This window comes from Squalius cephalus, assembly GCF_949319135.1.
Source record: "Squalius cephalus genome assembly, chromosome: 4".
NCBI classification, from domain to species: Eukaryota; Metazoa; Chordata; class Actinopteri; order Cypriniformes; family Leuciscidae; genus Squalius; species Squalius cephalus.
This window is the reverse complement of record NC_137125.1, coordinates 22013380-22028004: the sequence shown is the minus strand read 5'-3', so window position 1 is coordinate 22028004 and position 14625 is coordinate 22013380. Positions and strand designations below refer to the sequence as shown.

The 14625-nt window shown below is 34.3% G+C and overlaps 1 long non-coding RNA gene across 1 annotated transcript; it reads right to left on the bottom strand.

Moving 5' to 3' along the window:
* Positions 1–10654: 10654 nt before the first annotated feature.
* LOC307157096 lies at positions 10655–11353 on the bottom strand. The gene is made up of 3 exons (XR_013820864.1): positions 11286–11353; positions 11007–11113; positions 10655–10869 (listed from the first exon to the last, which is right to left on the bottom strand). It is a non-coding gene; the product is annotated as an uncharacterized lncRNA (long non-coding RNA).
* Between the last annotated feature and the right edge of the window lie 3272 nt (positions 11354–14625).

The window sequence follows — 14625 nt, the reverse complement described above, 5'->3', positions numbered from 1 at the left end:
TGAGGCACTGTTCTCGTATCTCGCACGGAGGAGCAGGTATTTTCTTAGCAATGGTAAAACACACATCAACCGATCACGCCACCGGCCTCGCGTCTTTCAACCGATCACGCCACCGGCCTCGCGTCTTTCTCCCGCGGCGCTAGCCTCGTCCTGCTCCCTGTATTACTGTGATTACTGATGAGCGCGCCTGTGAGATGCACCGGTCTCATGGGCTATCTCTCACGGAGGTGCGGGTATCTTCTTAGCAATGTTAAAACGCAAATCAACCGATCACTTGTTTAGCATTCATGTAAACATTACATTCAGATTCACCAATCGGGGTGAATTCAGTTAGATTGAAACAAAAGGTGAGCATGTAAACAATGGATGGCGACCGCAGAAAGCAAAAGCTGAATCCCGGACATTTTTGTCGATCTCGACGGCCGGACATGTCCGGGAAATAGAGTATGGTAACCCCTACTACTCAGCTTTCTTCGTCCCTGTTTTCTGCAGTTTTCTGCCGTTGAAATCAAACGCACTCGCACTGATCTGTGATAGGTCTGTTAGCGCATTAGGTCCAACCCCCTATGGGCGGGTTTGAAAGGGTGGATCTAGTGCTTGTAGTCTTAACAGAAATCCCCCCCTCTTACACTTCCTCCTACAATGACGCAAAATGACGATTTTTGCGTCATTGTAGGAGGAAGTGTAAAGAGGTAAATACAGATTTCTCTCGTCTCGGGGGAAAATGAAAAAATGTTGCATGACCATTCAATAGTATGACTGGATTTCTAACAATGCAAAGCTTAATGCAAATGGATGAAGTGTCCCTTTAACCCTCTGGGGACCAAGCTGTTTTTGGGGTCCTTGAGATGTTCTGACATGCCTTGATATTTGTGCTTTTTTCAGTTATTTATAAACATGTTAATGGCAAAGGTGTAAATTCACTCTATATAGCACAAACAGGGCTACCATAATATGCGAGCAACGTGCATGTAGATGTTTGTATTTTTAAGAGAATAATGTTTATGCGTGGTTATTGGGAAAAAATAAAATTAAAGTTGCTGATTTAAGAACACAAAACACATAATAAATATGTGTCCACAAGACTTTTGACTAATTGATGTTGTCCCTTTGAGTTCTAGCTTCAAAATTATATGAAAATCATCCTGCCTGATTGTTCACATGAAACACTACATTGATTTAAACATTGTAAAACAGTTTTTTTGTCAGAAGAGGTTTATGCGTGGGAGTGGTAATGGGTCATCAATATTAATGAGATTCAGACCAGGGGTGTGACATAGACGCTCCCCCAAGTGTTAATGGGCCATCAGTGAGGCAGCCTGAACAAAGAATGAGGAGATTCAAATGTTTTGTTTTTCAATCTGTTTTATTGTAATTTTGTAAAAACAAAAGTAAAGGCAGGTATCTCACAGTAAATGCTTATGCCCCGTTGATGCGGGCTCTAAGCAAATCAAATGTGACCATATATTACATATATGTGACCTTTTATATTAACATTACCAATCAATAATTGTTATATTGTGCATGCATAACAACACATTTGTTGCAAAGCCACACAGGCACATATAGGCTACATTTGTATCATCAGTATAAGTATATAAACAAAATGTAACTAACATCTGTAAAATAGTAGGTAAATATGTACTTACTCTTTTTGATTTTTGTTGCTGCGTGTCCTCGTTGCAGTGGAAGGCGAGAGTGAACAAGCTACATTCCTTTTAAAAAAAGTTACAAAACATATGTAACATCAACCAATCTCCAAAAATAAATAATAAAGTCATACAGGCTCATATTATTAACACTAAGTATAAACAAAATTGAACTAACACCTGTAAAATAGTGGGTAAATATGTACTTACTCTTTCTGATTTCTGACTGTGTTGCTAAGCGCACTCCGAGTTGCAGGCGGAGGTAGTGATGAAGCTACATTCCTTTTAAAAAAGTTGAAGAATATTATTACATAAATATAACTATAGTAGCATTAGTCTATAATGAATTACTGATGTAAATAATTTTAGACGCGTGCAATAAGCCTATATGCGTGTCAATGGGCCATTACCGGAGAGGCACACCGCAAACATTAGCCTAACACATTTGTGCACTTCATTAACTGGGTATATTTACACATTTCAGCACATTTACACACATTTACAACTGATATTTGCGAGCATGCATCGTTAATGATAATGAGGCAGCATTTATATAGTCAAAATATAATCTAAACACCTACTTTCTAAAATAATTTCTAAATTCTATCTTTCATACATAATGATCTAAACATATCATTTAGGCTACACATACAAATACAAATTTCCTAACCAAGGGGTGTAGCATATGTACACAAAAAAACAAAACAAAACATTTTTAACGTTGAAATGGTACGAGATATTAAATTCATGGTATAGATATGCACTTTCATTAGATCGTGTTGAATAGGTAGATATAAAATGTCAGTACTCTGGATGGCAAGTCCACCCAGTATAATATGTAAGCTCATGTTTTGAATAGCTTGTCAATTAATGCAAGTAAGAATAAATACTTACTCATCCGAAATTCTATCCACGGCTGGATCAAGTCGCTCTTCAAAATACAAACGGTCGTCATCAGAGTAGTCGCGCTCCTCTTCTGATGAAAATCTGGACTCTTCGTCGCTAGTATCCAGAACGAACTGAAGGGCTTCCGCACCGGTGTACCGTGTCATCTTCCCAACGCGCAGGTGACGAAATGATGAAACTTGAAGCGTTTAATGCATTTGCTTGGGGGCGTTTACCTGTTTTGCATAGATGGCTTAGCACATTATCTTGTGAATAGCGCGCTCCGTGAGTAGGCGTGAACGAATTAAAGTCAATGAGCTCGTAATGAGCTCGACTGGAATCGCTCTCTTTTTATACAGATTACAGAAGCTGATAATATTTGTTTTTTATATAAATGACTTCATTTAACAGATGCGATCTCAAGCTTTATGCCCGTGGGTCTGTTTGCCTGTTTGACTGAATTTTCGCGTAGTTATAGATCATTTTCGAACGCGTTTCAAATGGGAGTTTACTGACAGAGAGAAGGCAGAAATCGCATCATGTTAAAGTTTCTTTATTTGTCAAAAAGCAAAACACTTTATTTTTATTGTGAGTATACAGAAAAAAAATAGAAACTGAACAGGATCGATTGATGTATAACACGAAAATTAAAGATCAAAATTAACAGAGCATTTTGTGTTTATTTTTCATTGCTAAAAAAAAAAACGAGCAAAACGCGCCGGCGCGTTTTTGGTCCCCAGAGGGTTAAAGTGCACTACAAAATGTAATGACACGCAATTAATGTGATTTAAAATATACCTTAATGTCAGTTAACAATACACTTAAGTGTGAATTAAATGCAATGTTTTCGACACTGAATGCACATTAAGTGCAATTAATTTCAAATATATCACATATTAGCCTAAGTTGAAATAAAATTTAATAAGTTGCCAATAAGAGTGATTTTTTGGAACAACTTAATTGGTACTTTATTACAACTTTATATCTACTTTCATAATTGCCTCTAGTGTTTTTATACCAGACAGTTTTTGGTACCATTGATTTTTTTTTCCTACTATGGAAGTCAATGGTACCAAAATCTGTCTGGTTACTAATATTCTTCTAAATATCTTTCTTTCTGTTCAGCAGAAGACAGAAATTCATACAGGTTTGAAACAACATGAGGGTGAGTATATGATGACAGAATTTTCATTTTAAAGTGGAGTATCCCTTTAAACCTTTACCAGCACCAACAGTAAACAGGAACAAATGCTTACTCCAGCATTACAGTAGGGGTGTCCATGGTTAACCGATTAACCGTTAAAAATCGCGTAACCGAGTGAAACATTTTGCTCGGTTAAGTGGCGTCAATGGCGTGCATTGAATTTAGTTGTAATACATTTTAGCACCACCAGAGACCGCTAGACCAGTTTTCTAATATGAAGCGGGCAAAGAAAGCGCGCGTCCGAGAGTGAACCCACCCAGCACCAGACGTCATTAAGACGTTGTTTTTTGGGCTAAATCAAGTCGGCCCGTCATAGTCTTCATTTAGCCCAAAAATAGACGTTGAAAATTGGGCTTTGTTTGGTCCGTCTGATTTGGTCCAAATTTAGCCCAAACATAGACGTTGAAAATTGGGCTTTGTTTGGTCCGTCTGATTTGGTCCAAATTTAGACCAAACATAGACGTTGAAAATTGGGCTTTGTTTGGTCCGTCTGATTTGGTCCAAATTTAGCCCAAACATAGACGTTGAAAATTGGGCTTTGTTTGGTCCGTCTGATTTGGTCCAATTTTAGCCCAAAAAAAGACTTGAAAATTTGGCTTTGTTTATTTAACCCAAGACGCTCGTCTGTTTTGGACCACATATAGCCCTAATGTATAGCATAAATACAATTAAAGTCTATTGTAGCAAGTGAAGAAATAGATTGTAGAAATAGTTTCAAAGTTAGGTGTCACTGCACATGCCAGAAATAGGCTACATTATTTGTAAGCACAAAACTACACGTTCGCAAACCATATTAATGTCTACATTATTTGGCATAAATCCTGGCCAGTCAGATCCCAAACAAGCAAAAATCGTTTCCGCTGATCAAGAATGTGGAGACCACGGTGGACACAGCAGTAGCCTAGTATTGACATAATATCTCGTTATTTCGACAAAATAGGGGACATTCTAATCTGCATTAAGCCACATTAAGCGTTCTTATAATGGTTTTCTATGGGAGGAAAATGCTTAACGTGTAATTGTGTTCATATTCTGGGCTCATCTGATTTTTTTGTACATAGCATTATGATTTTAGTATCATAATAATGATTAATAAATGCACGCACAATTATCCGTGAACTTGATTTGAACAAATTCCTTTCAACTTGTGTGTGCAAAATTCAGAAAAATGAATGTGCAATTTGTACAAAGAGAGAGTATGTAGGCCTACTATACGTAGCCATTAAAAAAAATGCATTTAGTTTCATATTTGTTAAAATATTATAGTGTTTAATATTTTTATTTTTATTTTCCATTTATGTTGATTATGAAAAGTGAACAGCACGACCGAGTAAGATAGGATGCGCAATATGAGACATGCGGGTCAGACATGATTTTGACCACTTCATCAAGTTTTGTTTTGTAGAAAACCTTTCTTTAAAGTGAATTTCGTTTTGTATAAATTGTATCTTAATTTTAATCAATTTTTCATCAACCATGCCTGGATTTAATTAATAAGAAGCAAATATAACAGACAATCATTGAGGCGCCCGCGCGGTCACTTGCATAGCACGTTAAGCGCATCTCATCCTAACTTAACGAAACTCAGTGTATGCCTCACACAGACATGAAAAATACATCAAATACACAAAGCTTGAAATGTCTTTAAACGAAATAATTCAAAACGAAAAAAGAAAAAGGCTACTCTATGATTATGTAATCCCCTATGTGCATTTCTCTCTATAGGCGCGTTCACACGGAGATGGCGATCGTCAACTTCATCTTTGCAGCCGAGTCGACACTATCAGAGAAAACACTTGTTTATTAATAAAAATCAATACACGCGTCACCGGATTTACAAATGCACATCTTGCTTGTTGCACGCACACATATTATGTCGAAATAATGAGATATTGTGTTAAAATAACATTATTGTTAATAATAGCCTATCTTTTAGAATATTTGATTGAATGCTGAATGTTGCGCTTGTTCAATTTAATGAAATTAAAACTTTAATTGTGATCAATAACATAACTGAATATTAAATATTTAGTGGCCAAGTTTTGCGCAGCTCCCCAGTCAATGATCTAGCACCCCCTCGATCAGCACGTTAAAAATTCTCTGGTGCCGTAAAGCTAGGCAGTGTAAGGGGAGGATCCTCCCTTTACAAATTAAGCACTGCGTAGACCCCGATAAATAACAGCACTAATAATATATTCATATATATGTGAATATTAATATATTCATATATATGTGAAGCACTGTTAAATATATTGAAATACATTTTGTATATTTGAAATACATTTAAAAAATACTTAAGCTTTGTTCCTGTTACATCTGTAAATTTGTGTAGCCTATGAGAAAAATATGTTCATAATTATATCATGTAGTTTTTGCTATTTTATTTCTACACCACGTTTACCATTTCTAAAGGTAGACATATATTATATTATAATGTAGCCTATTATATATATAAATGACTTCAAACATGTTTTACATTTTCAATGCTTTCATATTTTCATTCCATTTACAGTTTGCGATGGCCACAGGCCTACTATCCACTTAATAATACATCAGGTTTCAGGATATTTTAGCTGATTATCAAATAATTCACTCCATCAATCTAAATGTATGTAAATGCTGCGTGACTTCTACGTGTTTTAATGGGCGCGCGCGCGCTGAACATTCAAGCCGCATTTGAACTGGAGCGGAGGGCGTTACCATGGAAACGAGACGGCAGCTCAACTGACAATCAGCGAAACGTACGTCTCTCACTGTTTTAACTACTTTAAGGTAAGTTCAGTCCATAAAATTACACAAATAGTACATACAAATGTTTCTGAGACTTTCTTTCATGTAAATCACTCGCTTCCGTTGAATATTTACTTTATAGAAATGGTGTAGTGTCTTCGAAAAAGTCCGTTAGCATCTAGCTAACTAACTTAAGTTAGAGGTAACTTAACGTTAACGTTAGGTTAACTAGACTTGAGCTGTAAGTTTGGGCTTGTAATCACATCTTATGTGTAGATGAGATATTTTGATAGTTTTGTAAAGGTTTTGCTGACAATTGGTCAATGGATGAATGGAAATAAGCTAATTTATTTAACCTAAAAGTACGCACTGTATGGTTAATTCATATCACGTGACGTCACACCATTACGCCCACCTGGAGGCTTTCCATTGCCCACCAGCCATTTTTATCAGGTTTGTAGTTAGTATTAATGTAGCAAAACAGTGTAATTAAAAGATCAAATTCAATATATACCGCTTATTCATGATGCATACTTTGTACAGGTAAGTTAAGCAGATGAACACAGAACAAATTATTTATAACATAATAATATTGTTTGTCTTCTCCCCTTTACAGTTTGTTTAGCTTCACAGAGTTTAGCTCCAAACCCAATTAAGCAGACCTGAGCAGCTGATCCAGGACCACCAGAAACTCTGCAGGACTTTGGTCTGGACACCAGTGTTGTAAGTTCAGAACATATTGCAGGAGATCTCAACATTGTTCTCAAGGTCCACTTACATGCAGAGCTTTACTCCAACCTATACCAGCACGCCTGAACAAGCTAATCAAGGTGCATAACTCTGGGTGCATATCACTCAGGTCTCTAGCTCAGTAGTCAGTGGTTAAAGGCCGTCTTAATCACAAAATCCTTAAAGTGCACTGAAACATTCGCTCCCTAAAAACTCACTATGTTATCGGAAGTTCTGAAGCTCAAAACTTTAATCACACAAGTTCGCTACAAAATGACATGTGATAGGGGATTTTAACAAACCAAACCAATTCACAAACCAATATTATATTTCAGCATAAACATCTATCTAATCAAGCAAACATTTACAATTTATCTATTACTGAAATCTTGCACAAATATGTAGAGGGAAAACTCAAGTGTATACTTCACATTTTGGACAAGCATTGTTTTTTTACATTTACATTTTGGTTATTGTTTTCTTTCTCACTTTAGATGCTGGAGAAAAAACAGCCAGGCTAAAGCATTCAAAGTGGAAACTTCTGTCGTGGCTCAATAATCCGGGACTGGGATGGTGGAAGGAGCAGATCAGAGATCAGGCAGAGATCTACTGGTGCCCCTGAGGAACTCATTTACCTAATGCGCCAAACATTACCAAACATTTTCATCACTCACCTTCATGTCGTTGCAAACCTGTAAGACTTTCGTTCATCTTTGAAACACAAATGTAGATATTTTTAATGAAATCTGAGAGCTTTCTGGCCCTCCATTTCACAGTTTATGCCACTACAACTTTCAAGGTAGTAAAGACATTATAACAATAATCAATATGACTCCAGTGGTTTAACCTCAACTTTATGAAGCGAAGTGAATGCTTTGTGTGTGCAAAAAAAAAAACATGGCATCTTTATTCACAAAATATACGTCTCTGACACGTGTTCATGGAGCACCACGATTCATCAGTGTTGTGCTGGCGAGAGAGCCGGCCATCTTATGCGTCAGAGATACATCATTTGTGAATAAAGATGTAATTGTTTACGCACAGAAGGCATCTGTTAAAAATATCTTCATTTGTGCTCTCCACAAAAGTATTATGGGTTTGGAGCGACATGAGGGTAAGTAATTAATGACAGAATTTAAATTTTTGTGTGAACTATCCCTTTACTGTTTTCTAATGTGGTTATAATTGGTCATTGTTCTGTTTTATAAATATTTTAAAGATTTATTGTTTTGAAAAAATGTTTATACAGAAAAGATAGATTAATTTGACCAAAAGTCACAGTAAAACTTTAAAATTGTTTAAAAAAAATAATGATTCAAATAAATGTTGCTCTTATGAAAGTTCTATTCAAAGAATACTGAAAACTGTATCATAGTTTCCACAAAAAATATGAAGCTGTATAACTTATAATAATCATAAATGTTTCTTGAGAATCAAATAATTATATTATAATGAATTCTGAAGGATCATGTGACACTGAAGTCTGAAGTAATGATGCTGAAAATTCAGCTTTGCATCACAGGAATAAATTACACACTTTATACTGTATATTTACATGTATATTTAAGAAAAGTTAATTTTATTGTAGTAATATTTCACAATATAACTTTTTTTAGGGTATGCTTGATCATATGCAGGCTTAAGATGTGATCAGGAAAGTGTTTTTTATGTGAAAGATGTATTTGATGTGTCAATAAATGGTTTTATAAACTCTTTTGTGAATTTTCGTATTATGAAAATGAAATATAATCATGAATTCACGGTTGAAATTAGGCCTGAAAAAGACGTCTTTTCAACTCACTTTACAACCTAATTTAGACGCGATTGGGATGTCATTTTATTGTCGTCTTTTCAACGACCTGAAAAAGACGTCTTTTCACCTTTCACTTTTCAACCAAATTTTAACGTTGTTTAGACAACTGGCAATGTCGTCTTTTCAACGAGTTTTTGCTGGGTGGGAAGGCTGTGCGCGAGCCAGAAACAAACATAGTATCCGCGCCACTGATCGCAGCACAATAATATCTGTCTGCAGAGCATAGACTGTAAAAAATAGCCGCAGAGCCACAGCTTTACCCCAGCAGTTTTACCCCGCGCATGCGCAGTTTCATCACAACAGTTTTACCCGCAGAGTCCGTTTACCGTTATTAACCCATACAATTTGTATTATGCATTTCCTAAACATGTACTTGCTAATCAAACACTTTATATGAACAAACTACTAATCTATAAAACACAATCGGTCTTCCGACCTTTTACTATTGTGTTGATATGCGCGAGGGAGTGAGAGCAATACAGCGCTCGTGTTGTTTGAAGGCGGTGAGAGTGCGCGCGCGCGCAGCCGGGGCTCTCTCTCACTGTTTGTTCTTATGCGCCCTGTCCACTGATCTAAATAATTAGTTGTTACGACGACTTATTTGTTCCCTCGTTTTAATAAATCGTGGACACGTTGAACTAATTCCCTCCCTCATTTTGATTTAACGAATTACAACGTGGCCAAAAACAGTTTGATACTATTAATTAGTGAATGCTAAAGACCTATTTTTTGTGAATTGGTGAATATTCAGGTGAATTATTTCGTGGCCACGAATTAATAATAATTATTAAACTGTTTTTCTTACCTGTGAAGATAGCTCTTCAGTGAAGGCCGACTATTCTCGTACAGCTTTTTATTCCTTTTTTTTGTGTGTGAATTGGTGAATATTCAGGTGAATTGTTTCGTGGCCACGAATTAATAATACCTCAGCACGTTTTACAAGACCCTTCTCGATCGCAGCGGCAACGAGCACTTTGATCACTTGATTTAAAAAACAAAACATTTCAGCGCTAGATCGCCTAAAAAAAAAAAAAAACGAACAAAATGAATGCTCTGCTAGTTAACTGGAAATGTTTTGTTTATTTGTTTTGGTATTCGTGCCGCAAGATGTTTCAAAAGTGGTGGGGACAATATCGACCTTAGAAAATAGTGGTGGGGACATGTCCCACCCGCAAATTACGCCTATCTCGGGGTTGCGGCGCGCACACTATGGTTAACCGAGTATTAACCGCTAAGGACCTCGGTTAACGGTTAATGAAAAACTTGAAAACGTGCAGCCCTACATTACAGTGAATCTAAGTTTGTGTCTAAAAAAAAAAAAAACCTAAAAAACACTGAAGAACTCCAAAAGCACAAAAACCAAAATTATTTGTCACCCAATTTTTTAAGTTGTTGGAAAGTGCTGTTTATGTCAATGTCCCAGATGCTCTCCAGAGTATATGTGAATGGAAATGTTTCAAAGATGCAGGAAAGTCAGAAAAAATGCCTTGAGAGAAAAAACAAACACAAAAGAACAGAAAATTTGTTTATAACACAGATCCAGTCCATTATTATATTTGGCTCAATTGAATGAAAGAGATAGATATACAGTTGCGCTTCAAAGTACCTTGCAGTATCTGCAAAATGTTAACAATTCACAAAAATGTATACGTTTTATTTTTATTTAGTACTACCCTGATGAAGCAGTTTATTCTGCAAGGTGTATGTAAACTTTTGACTGTTAACTGTTGATGAATGTGTGATGTGATTGATTACCTCAGTCACCAGGGCCACATCGTAGTAGAAAGCTGGGCAAGGTTCCTTCTATTTCCCACAAACACCAGGATTCCACTGACTACGCCATCTTTACTGACACTGGGCTTAAAGTGATTAAAAATAGAGAACCTTTTTATTGCTACTTTACAGGGAATTAAGCATAACTTTATCAATTACACAAATATAGATATATGACCCATGCAAACCCAGGACCAATGCAAATTAAGAAAGGTATTCTTACATTTTAAGCTTGCCCCACATAGCTATCTTCATGAAGGATGTTCCTGTTCCTGTATTTACCACGGTTGACACAGCAATGCTGCAAGCCTTCTTCCTTTGGTTTGTTACCTATAAAATATATGATGATTATAGGCGCATGTGAAAATGCACAGGTGGGAATTTATTACTTGCACATGCAAAAGATTCAAAGCATTTAAAAGCTATAGGGATAGTTAGTGACTTGAAAGTAGTGTTTTAGCTTGATCAGGATGTGCTGTCATAATAAATCTTGTAACATCACCTCATCAATACAGGTCTGTGATTCCACACCGCTTGCACTGTATCTCCAATAACAAATATGAACTGATCCTGCAAAATGAATGTTTAAATCCAGATAAACACAAAAATATTACATATTCCAAAACAAATAGTGATTGAACAACTCTTTAAATACAAAATGAAATTGAACACATACAAGCATTTTTTCTAGAGGTGGGTAATATATTAAATATTTATGGTGGTTATAAGATTGATTATTTGTATTAAATGTATATAAACGTCTTCGAGTGTTATTGGATCAGCATTCAGCAAATGTTTAGTAGCTTGTTTAAAATAATTTAAAAAGTCGGTTTAGTTAAAAAAAAAATCAGCAACCAAATTCCTCGAACACGACCACACCCGCCTTCCTCACATTACAATGTAAGACATTATTAGAATGCAATCATATATAAATTATTGAAAACATGATTAATTCACCTCCCGAGTCTATTGAGTTTATAATATCTGCAATTAAAATGCACTCAGCAACTGACATGTTACGGTGAAAAAAAAATTAACTAAAGAAAGCATCAAGATATACTTACTTGAATGATTATTGCATAACGTCTCATCTGCAAACAAACATCCAAACGTGGTGCTCCTTTTGTTCTCTTGTTTGGCTAGCTTCAGTATCATCACGCATCGCAAACGGATCGCAAAACATAGCGCATTTTTCAAACTTTTTTTTTATTTTTTTTTTTTTTATTAAATTTTAGTATAGATTACAAAAATTTGTCAGACACATGTGAACACAGAACAAATCTAAAAGAGTTAACATATTTCTCATATCACAAACATGTAAGTATATTAAAAAAAAATAACCCACATAAACATATACATACATATACAGTTCAGAGAAATAATAATAAATAAATAAATAAATAATAAATAAATAAAATACAAATAAAGATAGTTAGCCACAGAGTACAGAGATAGTAAATTCATCTTATACAAACAATATATAAAGGGTAAATTGATTGCCATAATATCAGGGAAGCTTACCAAATATTTTTTTATAACACTCTATAAATCTATTACTTTTCTTATTATCTATCAGGGTAAGATAATTGAAAAGTGATTTAAATTCCACTAAAAATAAAGGAAATGAGGGTTGAGACCCTAAGAATTTCTGTTTATGAATGAAAAATTTCCCCAGTAATATAAAAAAATTAACCACAAGAATTAGAGACTGATCCTTACTATTATCATAGTAACATATTACATCCTTAAGAGAAAAGTTATAAATTATCATGGGGGGATGGAATATGAAATACTTTAAATCAGACCAGAACTTCTTTGTAGAATCACAATGAAAGAAAAGATGAATAAAACTTTCATCAGCGCGTCCACAGAAGGAACAGGAGTTATCAATATCCACATATTTGGATATTATAGAATTTACAGGATACATTTTATGTAAGATTTTAAAATGAACTTCTTTTACCTTGTTGGAAATACAGAATTTATGCGGTAAAAGCCATGCTTTTTTCCAATTTATATCAACCAGCTGTGAATTCCAGTAAAATTTTCCTCTTGGAACAACCTTGTTTTTACTTTGCAAAATTAGACGAATATATTTATTGTTACATGCATTTTTCAAACTCTAGTGAAGTAGTGCGTCATAATGACGTAGTATTTCTCGCGCATGCACATTAAACAACATATTCATATATCATGCATGGTTAAATGTTATTTCAGCTTTTCTGTTTAAGTTGAAGTTGTTCTAACTCATTGTGTTGTTAAACTCTGTAAGTTCACAAAACTTTACTCATTAACCTAACTAAAAGTCTTTTTTTCAATGTAGTGTAGTATGATTAAAATTAAATGTATTTTAACTGAATTTAAATGCAAATTCATTTTGTTTACATTTGTTTAACTTTTGCTCGCAATTAATACAATTAAATGTGTGTTTAATTTACTTAGAACAACATAATGATATTATTATGTTCACAGATGTAAAGTAGCTACAACATAGTTGAGTCCATAGAGCAAGGGCTGGTGATAAAAATGTCAACAATAAATTGTACTGGATTATACTGTAAGCAGATGTATTGGAAAAATACATTTCAACTGCATAATGCACACAGTGTATATTATAGACAAAACACATTTAAAATACATTAACAAATTAATTTTGGACAACACACTTGAGTTGGAATTAAAATCAATTATTTTCCATGTTTTCCATTAAAACTGCTATTTTATTATATTAGTCAATACATCAAAATAAATTTCCTTTAATAACTTATAACTTTAACTTTAATAAATTTAAAACACTATAAATCATAATTATTTAAAATGTATGTTTATGTAAAACTTAGTAGACATTACAAAGTGCAGTTTTTTAAAACATGCACTTAAGTGTGTTTATAAATATTGTCATGAAAGTGTTCTTTCTTTAAGTAACATTTAATTAGACATTATTAAAAAGTGCATTTGTAAAAAGTGCACTTAAGTGTGTTTGTAAAAATTATGATGAAAGTGTACTTTCTTTAAGTTAAGCTTAATTAGACATTATTACAAAGTGCATTTTTAAAAAGTGTACTTAAGTGTGTTAAGAAATATTGTGATGAAAGTGTACTTACTTTAAATTAAACTTAATTAGATATTATTACAAAGTGCATTTGTAAAAAGTGCACTTAAGTGTGTTTATAAATATTGTGATGAAAGTGTACTTTCTTTAAGTTAAGCTTAATTAGACATTATTACAAAGTGCATTCATAAAAAGTGCACAAGTGTGTTTATAAATATTAAGATAAAAGTGTTCTTTCTTTAAGTAAAACTTAATTAGACATTATTACAAAGTGCATTTGTAAAAAGTGCACTTAAGTGTGTTAATAAATATTGTCATTAAAGTGTATTCCCTTTAAGTACACATAAGTGGTCTTTAATTTTATCTGCAAGTGCACTTTTCAAAAAGTATACTTTTATTATTTTAAGCACACAAAAAGTGCGCTTTCAATACAATTAAGTACACTTCTTTTTCACAAGGGTGGGGTCTTATGAAGCGAAACGATTGGTCTGTGCAAGGTAATCTAATGTTGTAAGCTGATCCTTTTTAAATGGATTACTGTTACAATGAGATGTGTGCTTTATGAAGCTTGAAAATAATGATTGCCTTGATAAAATGGATGGAAAATTTTTTAGATATTAAAATATTTATATGGCAGTTTGCAGTATGTGGCGGTTTCCCCCGTGGTACTGAAAATTATACTGAATATTTATATTTTCCAGGTATCGTGTTGTAACTACTTTGGACTTCAACCGAAAACAGGATGTAAATACAGATATGTGCGCTGGCTGAAATAACATCATTTTTATTC